General features: G+C 43.6%; 1 pseudogene across 1 annotated transcript in view; it reads left to right on the forward strand.

Annotated features, from left to right (window-relative positions):
* Positions 1–21743, forward strand: part of LOC310824035 (cytochrome P450 3A27-like) — a 52692-nt pseudogene that overhangs the window by 15923 nt on the left and 15026 nt on the right. Inside the window, exons 6-7 of the transcript in view lie at positions 113–332; positions 524–686. The product of the transcript in view is annotated as a cytochrome P450 3A27-like (transcript). The remainder of the gene's footprint in view (positions 1–112; positions 333–523; positions 687–21743) is intronic.

Here is a 21743-nt window from a genome sequence, read left to right on the forward strand (position 1 = left end):
CACAAAAAACTAACAGCTCTTCAGATTTGCGACGAAAAAGAGTTAGTTCTGGGCTACGGCTACGTGAACGACCAATCACTAGTGCTCATGTGAGTGTAATATCCCTGTGCAGGCTCCTATCCAGTACGAGGCTCTGATGCAGATGGACTATCTAGACAGCGTGATCAACGAGTCTCTCAGGTTATACCCCATCGACTTGAAAGAGTCGCCAAGAAATCTGTTGAGATCAGCGGCATCACCATCCCCAAGGGTATGGTTGTCATGTTACCCATCTGGACCTTGCACCGTGACCCCGATGTGTGGGAAGACCCAGAGGAGTTCAAACCAGAGAGGTAATGGGCCACATCTTAACCACAATATCAATCGCAACGATAAGAGCAGTGTTCCACAAACAACCATAAAACAAACCTAAATGCGACGACCAAACACAAACAGGTTTCTTCAACCATGTATAACCATCATATTACTGTGATTTAATTGATATGTTCTTTAACCCCTCCTCCTCTGAACTCTCCGTGTGTAGGTTCAGTAAGGAGAACAAGGAGAGCATCGACCCATACACCTACATGCTGTTCGGGTTGGGCCCACGGAACTGTATCGGGATGCGATTCGCTCTGGTATTGATGAAACTGGTGATGGTGGAGATTCTACAGAGGTTCAACTTCACCGTCTGCAAAGAGACAGAGGTGAGACAAAATAATGATACAATGATTGTAAATATAATTTTGTACCTATGACTTTGTTGCGTTTCTATATGTAGCAGAGGTGATTTTGGAATCACACTCGCGTGATGAGGTAGCCCTGCCTGAGACATGTAAACTGAAGTGTCGCCCTCAGACCTTGAGGATGTCCTCTTGGCTTAATAGTAGCGTTTGTGTCTTCCACATGGGAGACCCGGGTTTGAACCCCCATACTACAATTCTGTACTTGCGTACTGCATGAGTATGTACTCCCCATTTAATTTCCCAGATTGCATTTTTCAGTACTAGGCGCCAATCATCCTCAGTATAGGCTACCTACTCAAATTTAGTAACTAAATGATGGAAGTGTGAGATTTAAAAAAAAGCTATTTGTATTTCTGCAAAACTCCCTTGAGACTTCATAGGGCCATTTTAATGTATGTCGACCCAAGAGACGTTGTCCAGGAGTTTGAGTTTATTTGAATTTATAGTGCAATGCTACCCGAACGTAACAGTGACACTGTATTAGGTAACATTCATAGTGTAACGCTGACATCTGTTTTACTCGTTCCTTCATACTGTAACGACCCTGTGTAAGGCCCGTTAGCAGCTCCGCCAAGGGAGTTAACTCTCTTGGTGTTGTGGCTAGCGCGGCCGGTTTGTAAGCGGAAGGTTGCGAGTTCGATACCCGCTTGAGGCAAGCTGCTCTGCCCCGCCGTTCGCTACAATACTTTAACTGTGTGTCAACTCTCACCAGATCCCCATTGAGATGGACCTACAGAACACTCTGATGCCCATACGGCCCATCAAACTCAAGCTGCTGTCCCGCTGCCAGGAGTCCAACGACAACCAGCTCAAAGCAGACAGCCAGTGATGAGGACCTGCCCTGCTGCAGGTCTCAGTTATTATGTTACACATAGATCTAGGATAAGCCCCAACACTGGCTACTTTCAAAAATGGGCTTAAAAAAAAAAGGGCTTCGCTTTTGCCTTAAATTTAAACTAAATTGGCGCTAATAATTGCACTGTGACCCTAAAATGCACTGTGACTTTTATTCTTTTTTTATGTCTTTTATGCGTTTTTATTCTAAAAAAAATTTCATGCTCTTTCCTTTTTATCTATTTTACGTAAAGCACTTTGAATTGCCTCTGTGTATGAAATGTGCTATATAAATAAACTTGCCTTGCCTCGCCTCTGGGCTCTGCTGCTACTGTATGCTGCTCTCTTTGTATCTGTCTATTAGTGGAGGTCCAGGACTAGTTGTACAGAGACAGTTGTTGTCTGTCGTCTGCAGTGCAGGGATTTGCATGTGACTTGTGTATGTTTTGTACTCGTCTGGTAGTGGGTCTCTATCATCACGCTAAAAACGTGTGTATAATCACAAACTAAATCATAACATGAGAATGAACAATATGCCATCAAAACATGACAATGAATAGGTGTTAGATTAGATTCAACTTTATTGTCATTGTGCAGAGTACAAGTACAGAGACAACGAAATGCAGTTAGCGTCTAACCAGAAGTGCAAAAGGAGTGCAATGTGAACAATATATACAGGTAGAGCAGTATAAGCAATATATGAGCAGTATAAGTAGTGCAGTATAAGCAGTATATGAGCAGTATAAGCAGTATAAGTAGTGCAGTATAAGCAATATATGTATTAACAGTAACATTATAAGCAGAATAAATATAGAATGCAGTATGAACAGTATAAGCAGTATATGAGCTGTATAAGTAGTGCAGTTACCAATGTATTGGGTCTATCTATGGGTATCGTAGTGCAGCAGTAATCAAAATGTACCTGCATTTTATCGGTTGAAGTGCCATCTCATCTGTCATAAGATTTGACTTGTAAAACTGAAAAGTAGGATACAACTAATAGCCTAAATGTATAAACACAGACCACAACCAAAAAACAACATGGGAAAATCGTTTACGCATCCTCTGCAGCAGGAACAGTGCAGAGAAAAAGTATGTACAGTAAACCCCATAACTGAATACGCTTCAGCGCGACACAGAACGCTACATTGAGGTGGCCTATACTGCAACAAAGTAAAAAAAATGAGACAGACACGTGTCTTCAATAACTTGCATGTTTTATCAAAATACAAGCATTCGGCACATTGTTAACTTGTAGGAAAGTTTAATCAGGTTTTATCAATTGTATTTCTTTAAATGTGAAATAAATATCATCAGTGCAGAGGCTATAACACACTACAAAAGTCACATTAAATCACGGAAAGTAGGCTAGGCTAATTAACGGAACTATATGAATATACAGCCCGAGCCCAGTCCAGGGTTCTGAAAGCGACAAGTAACAAGTGTGCCCATCAACGGTCTAGATATTAGGCCTATACAGTGGGGGAAATAATTATTTGATGGTACTTTATGGTATGATTATGGTAACATAACAAACATTAACAAATAGAGACAGAATATCAACAAAGAAGTCCAGAAAAAACACATTATATAAAGTTATAAATTGATTTGAATTTGATCCCCTACAAACCAGCAAGAATTCTGGCTCATACAGACCGGTTATATGCCCATGAGGCACACAGATTACTCCTGTCACTTTAAGAAAGTACTCCTAATCTCTGCTTGTTATGGGTATAAAAGACACCTGTCAATAGAATCAATCTCTTCCATTCCAACCTCTCCACCACCATGGGCAAGACCAAAGAACATTCAAAGGACATCAGGGTAAGAGTTGTAGACCTGCACAAGGCTGGAATGGGCTACAAGACCATCAGCAAAAAGCTTGGTGAGAAGGAGACAACTGTTGGTGCAATTATTAGAAAATGGAAGAAATACAAAATAACCATCAATCGCCCTCGGCCTGGAGCTCCATGCAAGATCTCGCCTCGTGGGGTAAGGATGATCATGAGAAGGGTGAGGATCAGCCCAGAACTACGCGGGAGGAGCTTGGTAATGATCTCAAGGCAGCTGGGACCACAGTCACCAAGAAAACCATTGGTAACACACTACACCGTAACGGATTGAAATCCTGCAGTGCCCGCAAGGTCCCCCTGCTCAAGAAGGCACATGTGAAGCAGTGGACCCATCTGAAGTTTGCCAATGAACACTTAAATGATTCAGAGAAGGCTTGGGAGAAGGTGATGTGGTCAGATGAGACCAAAATTGAACTCTTTGGCATAAATTCGACTCTTCGTGTTTGGAGGGAGAGAAATGCTGAATGCTACAATCCCAAGAACACCATCCCCACTGTCAAACACAGAAGTGGAAACATTATGCTTTGGGGTTGTTTCTCTGCTAAGGGTACAGGACGACTTCACTGCATTGAGGGGCCAATGGACGGGGCCATGTACCGTAAGATCTTGGACAAGAACCTCCTTCCCTCAGCCAGAGCACTGAGGATGGGTCGTGGATGGGTCTTCCAGCATGACAATGACCCAAAACATACGGCCAAGACAACAAAGGAATGGCTCAAGAAGAAGCACACTAAGGTCATGGAGTGGCCTAGCTAGTCTCCAGACCTTAATCCTATCGAAAATTTGCGGAGGGAGCTGAAGCTTCGAGTTGCCAAGCAAAAGCCTTGAAACCTTCAGGATTTGGAGAGGATCTGTAAAGAGGAGTGGACCAAAATCCCTCCTGAGATGTGTGCAAAACTGGTGACCAACTACAAGAAACGTCTGACTTCTGTGCTTGCCAACAAGGGTTTCTCCACCAAGTACTAAGTCATGTTTTGCTTGGGGATCAAATACTTATTTCCTTCGATCAAATGCAAATTAATTTATAACTTTATATAATATGTTTTTCTGGACTTTTTTTTGATATTCTGTCTATTCTTAATCTATTTGTTAAAATAAAAGTACCATAAAAATTATAGACCGCTCATTTCTTTGTAATCGGGCAAACTAACAAAATCAGCAGGGGATCAAATAATTATTTCCCCCACTGTACGTAACATTTGGAGATGTGTTAACACGATCAAAGAAAATACGCGGGAGAGGTCCACTGTTTGAGGCGAAAAAAGACAGGGTTCCCAGAGGAAAAATGAATAAAAATGAGTTCCTCACAAAACAAGGAACCCAAAACCATTTCAATGGAAACGATCGGACTTTACCTTGGAACGTAGCGGACGCATGAGCGCGGGCTTTGGAATTATTCAAAACAGCGCCCGCTCTAACACGATCAAAGAGAATACGCGGTAGAGGTCCACTGTTTGATGCGAAAAAATACAACGTTCCCAGAGGAATAAAAACGAAATAAAAATGAAATATCCCATTGTTCCTAACAAAACAAAGAACCCAAAACCATTTCAATGGAAACATCGGACTTTACCTTGGAACGTAGCGGACACATGAGCGCGGCTTTGGAATTATTCAAAACAGCGCCCGCTCTAACACGATCAAAGAGAATACGCGGTAGAGGTCCACTGTTCAATGCGAAAAAATACAACGTTCCCAGAGGAATAAAAACGAAATAAAAATGAAATATCCCAGTATTCCTAACAAAACAAAGAACCCAAAACCATTTCAATGGAAACGATCGGACTTTACATTGGAACGTAGCGGACGAATGAGCGCGGCTTTGGAATTATTCAAAACAGCGCCCGCTCTAACACGATCAAAGAGAATACGCGGGAGAGGTCCACTGTTTGAGGCGAAAAAAGACAGGGTTCCCAGAGGAAAAATGAATAAAAATGAGTTCCTCACAAAACAAGGAACCCAAAACCATTTCAATGGAAACGATCGGACTTTACCTTGGAACGTAGCGGACGCATGAGCGCGGGCTTTGGAATTATTCAAAACAGCGCCCGCTCTAACACGATCAAAGAGAATACGCGGTAGAGGTCCACTGTTCAATGCGAAAAAATACAACGTTCCCAGAGGAATAAAAACGAAATAAAAATGAAATATCCCAGTATTCCTAACAAAACAAAGAACCCAAAACCATTTCAATGGAAACGATCGGACTTTACATTGGAACGTAGCGGACGTATGAGCGCGGCTTTGGAATTATTCAAAACAGCGCCCGCTCTAACACGATCAAAGAGAATACGCGGGAGAGGTCCACTGTTTGAGGCGAAAAAAGACAGGGTTCCCAGAGGAAAAATGAATAAAAATGAGTTCCTCACAAAACAAGGAACCCAAAACCATTTAAATGGAAACGATCGGACTTTACCTTGGAACGTAGCGGACGTATGAGCGCGGCTTTGGAATTATTCAAAACAGCACCCGCTTTAACACGATCAAAGAGAATACGCGGGAGAGGTCCACTGTTTGAGGCGAAAAAAGACTGGGTTCCCAGAGGAAAAATGTATAAAAATGACTTCCTCACAAAACAAGGAACCCAAAACCATTTCAATGGAGACGATCGGACTTTACCTTGGAACGCAGACTGTTTGTGGAACGTAAAGTAGTGTACCTACTGAACTCGAACACTGCACCTACGTGACAACCTACCAACCCCTGCAACCCCTGCACCCCCCCCCCGGACAATTGCACTATTACTCCCCTCCCCTGCTCTTACTCAATACCACTGCTCTTCTGTACATATCTGTCCATACTGTTCATATTTTCTTAATACTACTGTTAGTACACTGCACATATCTGTACATACTGTGCATACCTGTTTATACTGTTCATATGGCATTCCATATTTATATTTATTCTGCTATCTACCTTATGTTACTGTTAATACATATATACTGCATTACCTATACAGCTCATATGCTGCTACACTGTTCATACTGTAACTTATTTATTCTGCTTATAATGCTACTGCTTACTCATATACTGCTTACACTGCACTACTTATGTTATACTGCACTACTTACTGCTCATATATTGCACTACCTGTATATACTGTTCATTGCACTTTCTGCTATTTTGCACTTCTGGTTAGACGCTAACTGCATTTCGTTGTCTCTGTACTTGTACTCTGCACAATGACAATAAAGTTGAATCTAATCTAAAAAAAATGTTTTCGCTGACTGGCGGCACAAGGGTGTGGGTTGGGTGGAGCTCCGCTGTTTGAGGCGAAAAATGACAAGGTTCCCAGAGGAATAAAAAAAAAAAGCCTTTTTATGCACCTGACACCATAAACAAAGTACCTTCTGGAAAAATAAACTTCTTCTAATCCAAGCCAGCTCTGTGATATTCTAGAAGGTCAGAGTTTAGCAGTTAGCACAGTAACATTGTTGCGAAGAGGTTAGATGAGTAAGTAAGATATCTTTGAAAAAAAAGTATAAATATGATCAGTCTTTTTTCTGATAAAATAGTTGTTGTTTTTTTGTTTAACAGTACCACTTTGTCTGTTTTTCCATTTTCTTGAAGCATCTGCACTCGATTTCCAGCCAGCATCATAGTCATGACAGTGAAAGTGTCCAAACAGGTGACATGAAAAAATATCAAAAGGGGGATGAGGAGAAGAAAGCGGATCTCCACACTGATGAAACATGGGCAGATGAAGAAGATACTAGCGAAAGAAAACAAAAACATGGAGAGGAAAAACTGTCTGTGGAGTATAAGGCAGCTATTAAAGAGAGTGACAACATTTGGATGAACTTTCGTTCATCTTGGTCTAATAATGGAAATAGTCTAGTCGTGGTGTGGGCCAGGAGTGACTGCAACCTATAATAAGCCTTCTTTACTTTGCTACAGCCATCGCTGGCTGACATTGTCATTCACTGCCATCAACGGAAATCAATGTTTCCCACATTATATTTCATGCCAACGTCAATCAAAAGTAACCTCAAACCAAGTACTGTAACAAAGTGATGAAGGTTTATCAAAGGTTACAGATGCATAGTCTTGAATCAAAATAAGAAAAACATACAACAATGATTGAATGAGTGGACTATGGCTTTAAAAGACCCAGAAAACAACCAAAATATCGTATGATGAAAAGAAAGAGATTCCCCAGACTGATGAAGAATAATGGACAGATGCCAAAAATAGAAATGAGACATTTTGTTTAATATACTGTGAAGAGGAGGATCAGGTGAAAGTAATAACGGGAGTGGAGAAAACAAGGGAACAAAGCTTTAGTCACAGTGAAAAGGTAATTAGTGAACAGGAGAGAAGTGCCATCACACTTCCTTGAGATTTTTTGATCATTTTGAGTTACAATTCCAGTGTTTCTTTTTTGTTCATCTGGTTCACTTTCTTACCTCTGTATCTATCTACAGTTTTCCCGTCTTTTCCAAGGGTAAACAGACCCGAGTTCAATACCCAACAGCCACACTTGGCAGAGTAGACAGCGAACACAATGCAAAGGTGGGCTAATGGAAAACTGTTTTGATAGATTCAACAGTTTAGATTGTAGATTCATTGATAGGTTGGTTGATTGAGCAGGACCTCTCCCTTTATGTTCCTTCCTCAGATGTCTATCCACAGCTGGACAATGGTAATTTGCTGAAATGAACTGTGGATTAACAGTAAGGAGAATTCAAAAGGTAAAAAACCAAGTCACCAGCGTGGCTGCGGGGGCTGAAGCCATATTTATTTTGAATGGCCATACCTGAATAAAGTATTCATTCAGTAAGACGAGTTATGGTTTAGAATGTTTGTAGAGCACACACATACACTCACCGGCCACTTTATTAGGTACACCTTGCTAGTACCGGGTTGGACCCCCTTTTGCCTTCAGAACTGCCTTAATTCTTTGTGGCATAGATTCAACAAGGTGCTGGAAAACATTCCTCAGAGACTTTGGTCCATATTGACATGATAGCATCACGCAGTTGCTGCAGATTTGTAGGCTGCACCTCCATGATGTGAATCTCCCGTTCCACCACATCCTGCTGGAAGTAGCCATCAGAAGATGGGTACACTGTGGTCATAAAGGGATGGACATGGTCAGCAGCAATACTCAGGTAGGCTGTGGCGACAAAGAAACAAACATCTGTTAATACTTATAGACACCTGCTCTGTCCTCATACATAGCTGAACACCTCTAAACACCTCCCAAGAGTCTGGAGACAGAATGTCAGTCTGACTTCAGGTTTATTGATTTAGAAAGAGTGAAACTGAGAAAGAGAAACAATAATCAATGATATGGTTTCACATCCACACATTGCCTTGCCATACATCACAGAGATGATCTAACAAAGAAATAGCGACATATAGCTACAATGTGTTGTATTAACATTGAAATATAGTATCCTCTCTTAGCTAACATAACCAAGAATACCCAATGTGTTCTTATATAATGCTAGTATGGTCTCACATGAAGAAATAAAAGGTAAGTTTACATAATCACCATGAAAGCCAATAGTACCAGCTAAACTAGCATCTTCCACAACACAAACACTTGTCTACAGTGGGATATTACTGATATCCTCGCCACAGATGTTGTATGATGCAACAATACACAGGTAAAGATCATTTTATGCCACGTCCTACACATTTGGGGTAGTCAATAGTCCTAGGAGAAGCACACCTGTTAACCATCTCAATGCCTCTCCTTTCAGTCATAGGGTGAGGGTTAGGGTAGGAGTTTCTCATAGAAGTCTGTCTGTGTGTGGTAATGCTGATCTGCACTGTGACTGCAGCCTTTTAGGAAGTGAATAGGTTGGTTTCACATACACTAAAATATGTGTACTTCAAGTAATCTTGTCTGTCTACAAAGTCAAAGTCAAAGTGGCTTTATTGTCAATTCTTCACATGTCAAGACATACAAAGGAATCGAGAGGACGTTTCTCACTCTCCCACGGTGAGACAGATAAAGTGCCCAGGCACAACAGATAAGACATACTAAAAGTAAAACATTCAATAAAAATAATTTAAACAGTGCAAAAGAGCAGTCAGTAAAGACAGTAAATAGCAGCCAAATACTGTGTATTCTGTGTACAAATAATAGTTCAATAGTAGATTCTACAATTCTACAATAGAGTAGTGGATTGTCCAGAGTCCGTAGTGTTTTTTAGGGGGGGGGGGGGGGGGGGGGGGCTGAAGGGTTGGGAGGGGGGGGGGGGTGGTTTCAGCTTCCTGGCAGCTTGGAGGATGTGGCTGGGGGAAGTGAGGGGAGAGAATTTAGCTTCCTGACAGCTTGGGGTATGAAGCTTTTCGTGAGTCTGGTGGTGTGGGCACGGAGGCTCCTATACCTTCTTCCAGAAGGCAGGAGGCTGAACAGACTGTGTGCGGGGTGGCTTGCGTCGCTCACAATCGAGGTAGCTTTGCGGGTGAGGCGGGTGGAGTAAGTCTCTTGCAGGGAAGGGAGTGGGGCACCAATGATCTTAGCAGCTGTGTTCACTATGCGTTGCAGTGCTTTTCTGCTGTGTTCGGTGCAGCTACCGCCCCACACAGTGATGCAGCTGGACAGGATGCTTTCAATGGTGCCTCGGTAAAAAGTTGTCAGGATTGGTGTGGGAGCTTTCGCTCGCTTCAGCTTGCGGAGGAAGTAGAGGCGCCGCTGGGCTGTCTTCGCCAGTGATGCAGTGTTGGTGGTCCAGGAGAGGTCCTCGCTGATGTGCACCCCCAGGAATTTGGTGCTGCTCACTCTCTCCACAGCAGCACCATCAATGGTCAGTGGTGGGTGTTCGGTGTGGCCTCTCCGGAAGTCGACCACAATCTCCTTCGTTTTGCTGACATTCAGCAGGAGGTTGTTGTCTCTGCACCACGTGGTCAGAAGGTTGACCTCCTTCCTGTCGTGGGTCTCGTCGTTCTTGGAGATGAGACCCACCAGAGTTGTGTCGTCCGCAAACTTCACCATGTGATTGGTGCTGTAGGTTGGTGTGCAGTCGTGAGTCAGCAGGGTGAAGAGCAGGGGACTGAGCACACAGCCTTAGGGGGCCCCTGTGCTGAGTGTGATGCTGCTCGAGGTGTTGTTGCCGACTCGTACTGCTTGTGGTCTCTCACTGAGGAAGTCCAGCAGCCAGTTGCAGAGGGAGGTGTTGAGCCCCAGCTGGTCCAGTTTACAGATCAGTTGTTGCGGTATTATGGTGTTAAATGCTGAGCTAAAGTCTATGAAAAGCATTCTCACATATGAGTCTGCTTTTTCCAGGTGGGTGAGGGCTGGGTGGAGAGCAGAGCAGATTGCGTCCTCTGTGGAACGTTTTGCTCGGTATGCAAACTGAAAGGGGTCCAGGGTGGGGGGGAGGATGGACTTAATGTGAGACATGACTAGCCGTTCAAAGCACTTCATGATGATGGGGTTCAGTGCTACAGGGCGATAGTCATTGAAGCAGGATGGAACAGATTTCTTTGGCACAGGTATGATGATGGAGGTCTTGAAATGCGATGGGACAGCAGCTTGACTCAAAGAAGTGTTAAAGATGTCCGTGAAGACATCCTTAAGCTCCTCTGAGCAGTCCCTCAGCACACGGCCTGGAATGTTGTCTGGGCCTGTTGCTTTGCGGGGGTTGATGGTGGAGAGTGTCCTCTTCACACTGGCAGCAGACAGGCACAGGACCTGATCGTGGGGGGGGGGGGTGGAGTTTTCTGTGGGCTTGTGTTGTTTGTTGCTTCAAACCGTGCAAAGAAGCTGTTGAGGTTGTTGAGCAGAGAGATGTTGTTGTCGCAGGTCTGTGGCGCGGGCTTGTAGTCCGTTATGGTCTGAATGCCCTGCCACAGGCTCCGCGTGTCTCTGCTCTCCTTGAAGTGGCAGGTAATCTTGTTTGTGTAGTCCAGTTTTGCTTTCCTGATGCCACGGGACAGGCTGGCTCTCGCTGTTCTCAGGCCATTTTCATCCCCGGCTCTGAAGGCTTTGTCTCTGGCCCTCAGCAGCTGATGGACTGCCCCTGTCAGCCATGGCTTCTGGTTAGCCCGAGTGATGATGGTCTTTTTGTGGGTCACATCATCAGAGCACTTACGGATGTAAGAGAGGACAGTGTCTGTAAGTTCCTCATTGTCCGTATGGTTGTTCTGTGTGGCTGCTTGCTTGAACATGTCCCAGTCTGTTGTTGCAAGACAGTCCTTGAGAGCAGACCTGGACCCCTCCGGCCACACAGTTATCTCTTTCCGGACCGGTTTTCCGACTTTCACTCTGGGCCTATATGCTGGCATTAGCATAACAGTGATGTGATCAGAGAGTACGATGTGGGGGAGGGGGGAGGCCTTGTATGCTCCTTTGTGAGAAGTGTAGACCAAGTCCAAGGTGTTTTCCCCTCTTGTTGGGAAATTGACATGCTGAGTTTTGGTAGGACAGTCTTAAGATCAGCATGATTAAAATCTCCAGCGAGGATGGTAAATCCATCTGGGTGTGCTGTCTGTTGTTCACTGATGGCCTGATACAGTTCACAAAGTGCCGCATTCCTGTCACTGTTGCTGGAGGTTGGAGGGATGTATACTGCGGCTAGCAAGACCGCAGTAAACTCCCTCGGCAGATAGAAAGGACGGCACTTTATGATCATAAACTCCGCCAGTGGTGAACAGTGTTTGCATACTACCACAGCGTCCCGGCACCACGCATCACGAATGTAAACACAAACTCCGCCGTCACGCTGTTTACCTCCGTTGACGAGGGCTCTGTCTGCTCGATAGCATGTCAGCTGCTCAAGTTGTACAGCGGAGTCGGGGATGTTGTCGTTTAGCCATGTTTCAGTGAAAACAAGTACACAGCAGTTACTCACTGTCCGATTCGCTGACCTCAGCAGTCGTATGTGATCCATTTTGTTGTCCAAGGATCGTACGTTGGCCAGGACGATGGATGGTATGGCTGGGCGAGTTGGACTAGCCGCTAGCCTAGCCCGGATACCTCCGCGCTTGCCCCTCTTCTGCTTCCTCGCACACCGCTTTCGACCTCTCCTTTCCGGGGGAGTGGTGGCAGTCGAGTCGAGTCGAGTCGGGTCGAGTAGTCGCAGGCCGGCGAAGTAATCCGAGCTCTTTGAGTGTCTCTGTTGTGGTGTCCAAAACGTTGTAAACGTTGTAAATCTTGCTCTCGCAGATGTCTAGCAGAGCCTGTCGACTGTACTTGTTTTCTGACGCAGACAGACGAGACGAACACGACAAACTTTCGGGCAAACACTTATTAAACAAACAAAACACCGTATTCTCTGGAGCGCGAGTGGTCGCTGCGTGTGCACGCGCCGCCATCTTGGTTCAAACAAGAGGGCAGCATATCATCATTTCAGATCTGCGATCAATGAAGGGGCTCAACAGTTTAAATAAATCATATTAATATCTATTGTTAAAGTTGAAGGGTTCTCCCTCGACAGACTCTCTCTCAATGCGAAGAATTACTTTGATGTATTTGAAATAATCTTCTACATGCAGATGCATCATTTACTACTATGTAGTAGTTGTCATTCACTCATGGCCTGTCTGAAGGTGTTGAGCAGGACAGGTCTCAGCACTCATCCACTCAAGGTCTCTGATCCAGCACTCCTGTCTTCCTTTCTTTCTCTCTATCTTTAGGATCGATCCCCATTAGCTGCCGCCATTAACAACCACATATACACTCACTGGGCTCTTCATTAGGAACACTATATTAATACTGGGTAGGGCCTCCCTTTGCTCTTAAAACAGCCTCAATTCTTCGTGGCATTGATTCCACAAGATGTTTGAAACATTCCTTTGAGATTCTGGTCCATGATGACATGATTGCATCACGCAATACCTATAGATTTTTCAGGTGCACTTTCAAGCTGTGAATCTCCCGTTCTACCACTTCCCAAAGGTGTTCCATTGGATTCAGAAGGCCACTGAAGAAAACTGAAGCACTTACACATGGCCACATTATTATGGGGGTTATACGTCCTGTTATCTATAATTGTTATATGATGATAATTATTATCATTATGCTTATTACAAATTTATTACATGTCCCCAGCATTTTCTTTTTATCTTGTAATTGTTATTATCTATTTATATAGGCAGGCCTGCTATGATTTTAAAATCAACACCTTACTTTGCACTTTCGCCCACGTAGCACTTCTTCTCCTAAAGCATTCACACCCTGATGGTTCAATAGCGCTCCAACAAATTCTTCTTGACTTCCCTCTAGTGTCCATTTTTTGGCAGCAGCACACACAGTCCACCCTTCAGACCCACTCAGGCCTAAATAAATGCACCACAATAACATACAATAAAAAAGGGGTTAATGGGCCCTGTAGTGGCCGAAGGAAGAATAGAGGGGGGGGGGGGGGGGGACTCTGTGGGACTAGCTCTGATGGGGGTGGGTGTGTCCAGGCTGTGGGCTACTGTAAATGTAGCTGTGCACACCAGTTCTTATATAAATATGTTGTCTGCTGTGGTGCTGGTCCAGTGTGTGTTGTCTGGTGCAGTGAAGAATGTGTCATGGGGTATTTCTAATAGGTTGGAGAGGTGTGTAGTGATGTAGCTGTTTAGGATCCTGAGGTTGTGCTGTCCTTGCTGGCTAAGTTGGTGTGAAAAATTGATAACTGGAATTTAAATGTTTGCATTGGGGTATGTCTCTGTGGCCTGTTTGTGAATGGTTGCTAATTGTTTCAGTGATGTCTGTGGCATGGGTCATGGTCTCTGTTATTGATGTCCACCGAGAGAACCACTATGCGGGCATGGGGTGGGTGGGGACCTTTTCCAAAACTTTGGTGAAATGGTAGAAGCAGGCCCCAGGGTAACTGTCAATTTATATGTTGGGGTTGGTGAAAGGAGGAATTTGGTTCAGGTTACAATCCCCCAATATCAGTGTCGGTTTGTGGCCTTCAAAATTCCAATCTGTCACCTTATGTTGTAGTCAGGCTTTGTGTTACCAGGGAGTTTTAGATTTTTCCTTCACACTGGCGTCACCTGTTGATGAAAGGGGGAAAGGTGAAATGACATCATCAGTGTGTATGGAGATGTGACTGTGTAGCTGAAGGGTGCACATGGTTGTTAAAGGGATAGAGATGGCTGCTACAGAGGCCCGAGGTTGACGCCTCGCAGGACGGCAACAGGAAGGACTGCAGGGGGAAGATAAAGACAACAGGAGATTTACGAGAATATGTGTTATGTATTATAATATATTAAGATAATACATCATAATTATCATTATTATAGAATTATAATTATATAATATAATTCCAGGAGATTGTCCCTCTCCTTCTCCTGACTGCACACACACAATCTCTATTTTCATCCTGAGAATGAGTGTGTTCGAGTCAAATTTCTAAGAATGTGTCTTCGATGGAGTGATACTGTCCGTCCACTAGAGGGCAGTCCAATGCAACTCATCTCATCTCATAGGGTCATTCAGATCAACACTCCATTCAAAAGCAAGTGGTGACCGTGAGGAAATCAAATAAGCATTACACTATGTATGTGTGGGGGGACATGCAGCGTTCGGCCCGTAGAGGGAGCTACAGGACCGTGGCCAGGGTTATGTCGGCGAGGCTCCGTTGCACACCTGTTGCAAATGAAGCCTCGTTGACTAGATGCTTAAGATGTGTGTGCCTCTGCTTTTTCAGGAGGTGGGCTGGGAACGAAGGAGCAGGTTCCAAAAGAGAGAGACGACTGGAAAGTCGCTGAACTTTGAAACGGGCTGAAAAGCCAAATTGACCACTGTGCTAATAAACGGGAGCTACATTCCCTCACTACCATACTGCCTCTGCCTCTGTACGAACAAACATTATTACAGTATGTATATGTATTTCTATCATATCTTGCTACACTGAAAATACTAGGTTTGTAGGTTTGTTTCGTTTGTTTAATCTGGTCCGGGTCCTTATCGTGTAAAAACATTACTCTTCATACTTTTAGACAATATTAAACAATAACAACACCGAGCCCATGGTACTTCTGCACATCTGTATCTGGTGGAAGACCTTGTTGACGAAGATGATGTTGTCCCGCCAGTTGGACAGCGTGCTGCTGTTGGAATGGCTCTTCTCTGTCTCGGCAGGCCTGTTGGGCTCCCCCTCCTCCCCAGTCCTTTTCCTTCCTGAGAATTGCACATAACTTGATTTATAGATTGGAGTGTTACAATTTCTATTGTGGCTTCTTTTAACAACATAACGAAATAACAAAAAAACTCCTTTCAAATAGCCACTGTCGAAGCTGGAGCGGGGTTAATAACACACAATCCAAGATAGAGAAAAAAGCGGAGATCAAAAGTTAGAATTCAAACCAAAATAGCATTTATTATGCATTAACGTTCAACAAAAATATTCTCTGTGGATAAAAACGAAATAAAAATGAAATATCCCATTGTTCCTAACAAAACAAAGAACCCAAAACCATTTCAATGGAAACATCGGACTTTACCTCGGAACGTAGCAGACGCATGAGCGCGGATTTGGAATTATTCAAAACAGCGCCCGCTCTAACACATCAAAGAGAATACGCGGGAGAGGTCCACTGTTTGAGGCGAAAAAAGACAGGTTTCCCAGCGGAAAAATGAATAAAAATTAGTTCCTCACAAAACAAGGAACCCAAAACCATTTCAATGGAAACGATCGGACTTTACCTTGGAACGTAGCGGACGTATGAGCGCGGCTTTGGAATTATTCAAAACAGCGCCTGCTCTAACACGATCGAATACGCGGGAGAAGTCCACTGTTTGAGGCGAAAAAATACAACGTTCCCAGAGGAATAAAAACTAAATAAAAATGAAATATCCCAGTGTTCCTAACAAAACAAAGAACCCAAAACCATTTCAATGGAAACATTGGACTTTACCTTGGAACGTAGCGGACGCATGAGCGCGGCTTTGGAATTATTCAAAACAGCGCCGCTCTAACACGATCAAAGAGAATACGCGGGAGAGGTCCACTGTTTGAGGCGAAAAAAGACAGGGTTCCCAGAGGAAAAATGAATAAAAATGACTTCCTCACAAAACAAGGAACCCAAAACCATTTCAATGGAAACATCGGACTTTACCTTGGAACATAGCGGATGCAGGAACGCGGCTTTGGAATTATTCTAAACAGCGCCCGCTATAACACGATCAAAGAGAATACGCGGGAGAGGTCCACTGTTAGAGTCGAAAAAAGACAGGGTTCCCAGAGGAAAAATGAATAAAAATGAGTTCCTCACAAAACAAGGAAACCAAAACCATTTCAATGGAAACGATCGGACTTTACCTTGGAACGGAGCGGAAGTATGAGCGCGGCTTTGGAATTATTCAAAACAGCGACCGCTATAAAACGATCAAAGAGAATACGCGGGAGAGGTCCACTGTTTGAGGCGAAAAAAGACAGGGTTCCCAGAGGAATAAAAACGAAATAAAAATGAAATATCCCAGTGTTCCTAACAAAACAAGGCACCCAAAACCATTTCAATGGAAACGATCGGACTTTACCGTGGAACGTAGCGGACACATGAGCGCGGCTTTGGAATTATTCAAAACAGCGCCCGCTCTAACACGATCAAAGAGAATTCGCGGGAGAGGTCCACTGTTTGATGCGAAAAAATACAACGTTCCCAGAGGAATAAAAACGAAATAAAAATGAAATATCCCATTGTTCCTAACAAAACAAAGAATCCAAAACCATTTCAATGGAAACGATCGGACTTTACCTTGGAACGTAGCGGAAGTATGAGCGCGGCTTTGGAATTATTCAAAACAGCGCCCGCTATAACACGATCAAAGAGAATACGCGGTACAGGTCCACTGTTTGAGGCGAAAAAAGACAGGGTTCCCAGAGGAATAAAAACGAAATAAAAATGAAATATCCCATTGTTCCTAACAAAACAAAGAACCCAAAACCATTTCAATGGAAACATCGGACTTTACCTTGGAACGTAGCGGACGCAGGAGCGCGGCTTTGGAATTATTCAAAACAGCGCCCGCTCTACCACGATCAAAGAGAATACGCGGGAGAGGTCCACTGTTTGAGGCGAAAAAAGACAACGTTCCCAGAGGAATAAAAACGAAATAAAAATGAAATATCCCAGTATTCCTCACAAAACAAAGAACCCAAAACCATTTAAATGGAAACATCGGACTTTACCTTGGAACATAGCGGACGCAAGAGCGCGGCTTTGGAATTATTCTAAACAGCGACCGCTATAAAACGATCAAAGAGAATACGCGGGAGAGGTCCACTGTTTGAGGCGAAAAAAGACAGGGTTCCCAGAGGAATAAAAACGAAATAAAAATGAAATATCCCAGTGTTCCTAACAAAACAAGGCACCCAAAACCATTTCAATGGAAACGATCGGACTTTACCGTGGAACGTAGCGGACACATGAGCGCGGCTTTGGAATTATTCAAAACAGCGCCCGCTCTAACACGATCAAAGAGAATTCGCGGGAGAGGTCCACTGTTTGATGCGAAAAAATACAACGTTCCCAGAGGAATAAAAACGACATAAAAATGAAATATCCCATTGTTCCTAACAAAACAAAGAATCCAAAACCATTTCAATGGAAACGATCGGACTTTACCTTGGAACGTAGCGGAAGTATGAGCGCGGCTTTGGAATTATTCAAAACAGCGCCCGCTATAACACGATCAAAGAGAATACGCGGTACAGGTCCACTGTTTGAGGCGAAAAAAGACAGGGTTCCCAGAGGAATAAAAACGAAATAAAAATGAAATATCCCAGTATTCCTCACAAAACAAAGAACCCAAAACCATTTAAATGGAAACATCGGACTTTACCTTGGAACATAGCGGACGCAAGAGCGCGGCTTTGGAATTATTCTAAACAGCGCCCGCTCTAACACATCAAAGAGAATACGCGGGAGAGGTCCACTGTTTGAGGCGAAAAAAGACAGGGTTCCGGAAGGAAAAATGAATAAAAATGAGTTCCTCACAAAACAAGGAACCCAAAACCATTTCAATGGAAACATCGGACTTTACCTTGGAACGTAGCGGACGCATGAGCGCGGCTTTGGAATTATTCAAAACAGCGCCCGCTCTAACACGATAAAAGAGAATACGCGGTAGAGGTCCACTGTTTGAGGCGAAAAAATACAACGTTCCCAGAGGAATAAAAACGAAATAAAAATGAAATATCCCATTGTTCATAACAAAACAAAGAACCCAAAACCATTTCAATGGAAACATCGGACTTTACCTTGGAACGTGGCGGACGCATGAGCGCGGCTTTGGAATTGTTGAAAACAGCGCCCGCTCTAACAGATCAAAGAGAATACGCGTGAGAGGTCCACTGTTTGAGGCGAAAAAAGACAGGGTTCCCGAAGGAAAAATGAATAAAAATGAGTTCCTCACAAAACAAGGAACCCAAAACCATTTCAATGGAAACATCGGACTTTACCTTGGAACGTAGCGGACGCATGAGCGCGGCTTTGGAATTATTCAAAACAGCGCCCGTTATAACACGATCAAAGAGAATACGCGGTAGAGGTCCACTGTTTGAGGCGAAAAAAGACAGGGTTCCCAGAGGAATAAAAAACGAAATAAAAATGAAATATCCCATTGTTCCTAACAAAACAAAGAACCCAAAACCATTTCAATGGAAACATCGGACTTTACCTTGGAACGTAGCGGACGCATGAGTGCGGCTTTGGAATTATTCAAAACAGCACCCGCTATAACACGATCAAAGAGAATTCGCGGGAGAGGTCCACTGTTTGAGGCGAAAAAAGACAGGGTTCCCAGAGGAATAAAAACGAAATAAAAATGAAATATCCCATTGTTCCTAACAAAACAAAGAAGCCAAAACCATTTCAATGGAAACGATCGGACTTTACCTTGGAACGTAGTGGAAGTATGAGCGCGGCTTTGGCATTATTCAAAACAGCGCCCGCTCTAACACGATCAAAGAGAATACGCGAGAGACGTCCACTGTTTGAGGCGAAAAAAGACAGGGTTCCCAGAGGAAAAATGAATAAAAATGAGTTCCTCACAAAACAAGGAACCCAAAACCAATTCAATGGAAACGATCGGACTTTACCGTGGAACGTAGCGGACGCATGAGCGCGGCTTTGGAATTATTCAAAACAGCGCCCGCTCTAACACGATCAAAGAGAATTCGCGGGAGAGGTCCACTGTTTGATGCGAAAAAATACAACGTTCCCAGAGGAATAATAACGAAATAAAAATGAAATATCACATTGTTCCTAACAAAACAAAGAACCCAAAACCATTTCAATGGAAACATCGGACTTTACCTTGGAACGTAGCGGACGCATGAGCGCGGCTTTGGAATTATTCAAAACAGCGCCCGCTCTAACACGATCAAAGAGAATACGCGGGAGAGGTCCACTGTTTGAGTCGAAAAACGACAGGGTTCCCAGAGGAAAAATGAATAAAAATGAGTTCCTCACAAAACAAGGAATCCAAAACCATTTCAATGGAAACGATCGGACTTTACCTTGGAACGGAACGGAAGTATGAGCGCGGCTTTGGAATTATTCAAAACAGCGCCCGCTATAACACGATCAAAGAGAATACGCGGGACAAGTCCACTGTTTGAGGCGAAAAAAGACAGGGTTCCCAGAGGAATAAAAACGAAATAAAAATGAAATATCCCAGTATTCCTCACAAAACAAAGAACCCAAAACCATTTCAATGGAAACATCGGACTTTACCTTGGAACATAGCGGACGCAAGAGCGCGGCTTTGGAATTATTCTAAACAGCGCCCGCTCTAACACATCAAAGAGAATACGCGGTTGAGGTCCACTGTTTGATGAGGAAAAAATACAACGTTCCCAGAGGAATAAAAACGAAATAAAAATGAAATATCCTATTGTTCCTAACAAAACAAAGAACGAAAAAACCATTTCAATGGAAACATCTGAATTTACCTTGGAACGTAGCGGACGCATGAGCGCGGCTTTGGAATTATTCAAAACAGCGCCCGCTCTAACACGATCAAAGAGAATACGCGGGAGAGGTCCACTGTTTGAGGCGAAAAAAGACAGGGTTCCCAGAGGAAAAATGAATAAAAATGAGTTCCTCACAAAACAAGGAACCCAAAACCATTTCAATGGAAACGATCGGTCTTTACCTTGGAACGTAGCGGAAGTATGAGCGCGGCTTTGGAATTATTCAAAACAGCGCCGGCTCTACCACGATCAAAGAGAATACGCGGGAGAGGTCCACTGTTTGATGCGAAAAAATACAACGTTCCCAGAGGAATAAAAACGAAATAAAAATGAAATATCCCAGTATTCCTAACAAAACAAAGAACCCAAAACCATTTCAATGGAAACATCGGACTTTACCTTGGAACGTAGCGGACGCATGAGCGCGGCTTTGGAATTGTTGAAAACAGCGCCCGCTCTAACACGATCGAAGAGAATACGCGGGAGAGGTCCACTGTTTGAGGCGAAAAAAGACAGGGTTCCCGAAGGAAAAATTAATAAAAATGAGTTCCTCACAAAACAAGGAACCCAAAACCATTTCAATGGAAACGATCGGACTTTACCTTGGAACGTAGCGGACGCATGAGCGCGGCTTTGGAATTATTCAAAACAGCGCCCGCTCTAACACGATCAAAGAGAATACGCGGTAGAGGTCCACTGTTTGATGCGAAAAAATACAACGTTCCCAGAGGAATAAAAACGAAATAAAAATGAAATATCCCATTGTTCCTAACAAAACAAAGAACCCAAAACCATTTCAATGGAAACATAGGACTTTACCTTGGAACGTAGCGGACGCATGAGCGCGGCTTTGGAATTATTCAAAACAGCGCCGCTCTAACACGATCAAAGAGAATACGCGGGAGAGGTCCACTGTTTGATGCGAAAAAATACAACGGTCCCAGAGGAATAAAAACGAAATAAAAATGAAATATCCCATTGTTCCTAACAAAACAAAGAACCCAAAACCATTTCAATGGAAACATAGGACTTTACCTTGGAACGTAGCGGACGCATGAGCGCGGCTTTGGAATTATTCAAAACAGCGCCCGCTCTAACACGATCAAAGAGAATACGCGGGAGAGGTCCACTGTTTGAGGCGAAAAAAGACAGTGTTCGCAGAGGAATAAAAACGAAATAAAAATGAAATATCCCATTGTTCCTAACAAAACAAGGAACCCAAAACCATTTCAATGGAAACGATCGGACTTTACCTTGGAACGTAGCGGAAGTATGAGCGCGGTTTTGGAATTATTCAAAACAGCGCCCGCTCTGACACGATCAAAGAGAATACGCGGTAGAGGTCCACTGTTTGAGGCGAAAAAATACAACGTTCCCAGAGGAATAAAAACTAAATAAAAATTAAATATCCCATTGTTCCTAACAAAACAAGGAACCCAAAACCATTTCAATGGAAACGA

This window comes from Argentina silus (assembly GCF_951799395.1).
Source record: "Argentina silus genome assembly, chromosome: Y".
Lineage (NCBI taxonomy): Eukaryota > Metazoa > Chordata > Actinopteri > Argentiniformes > Argentinidae > Argentina > Argentina silus.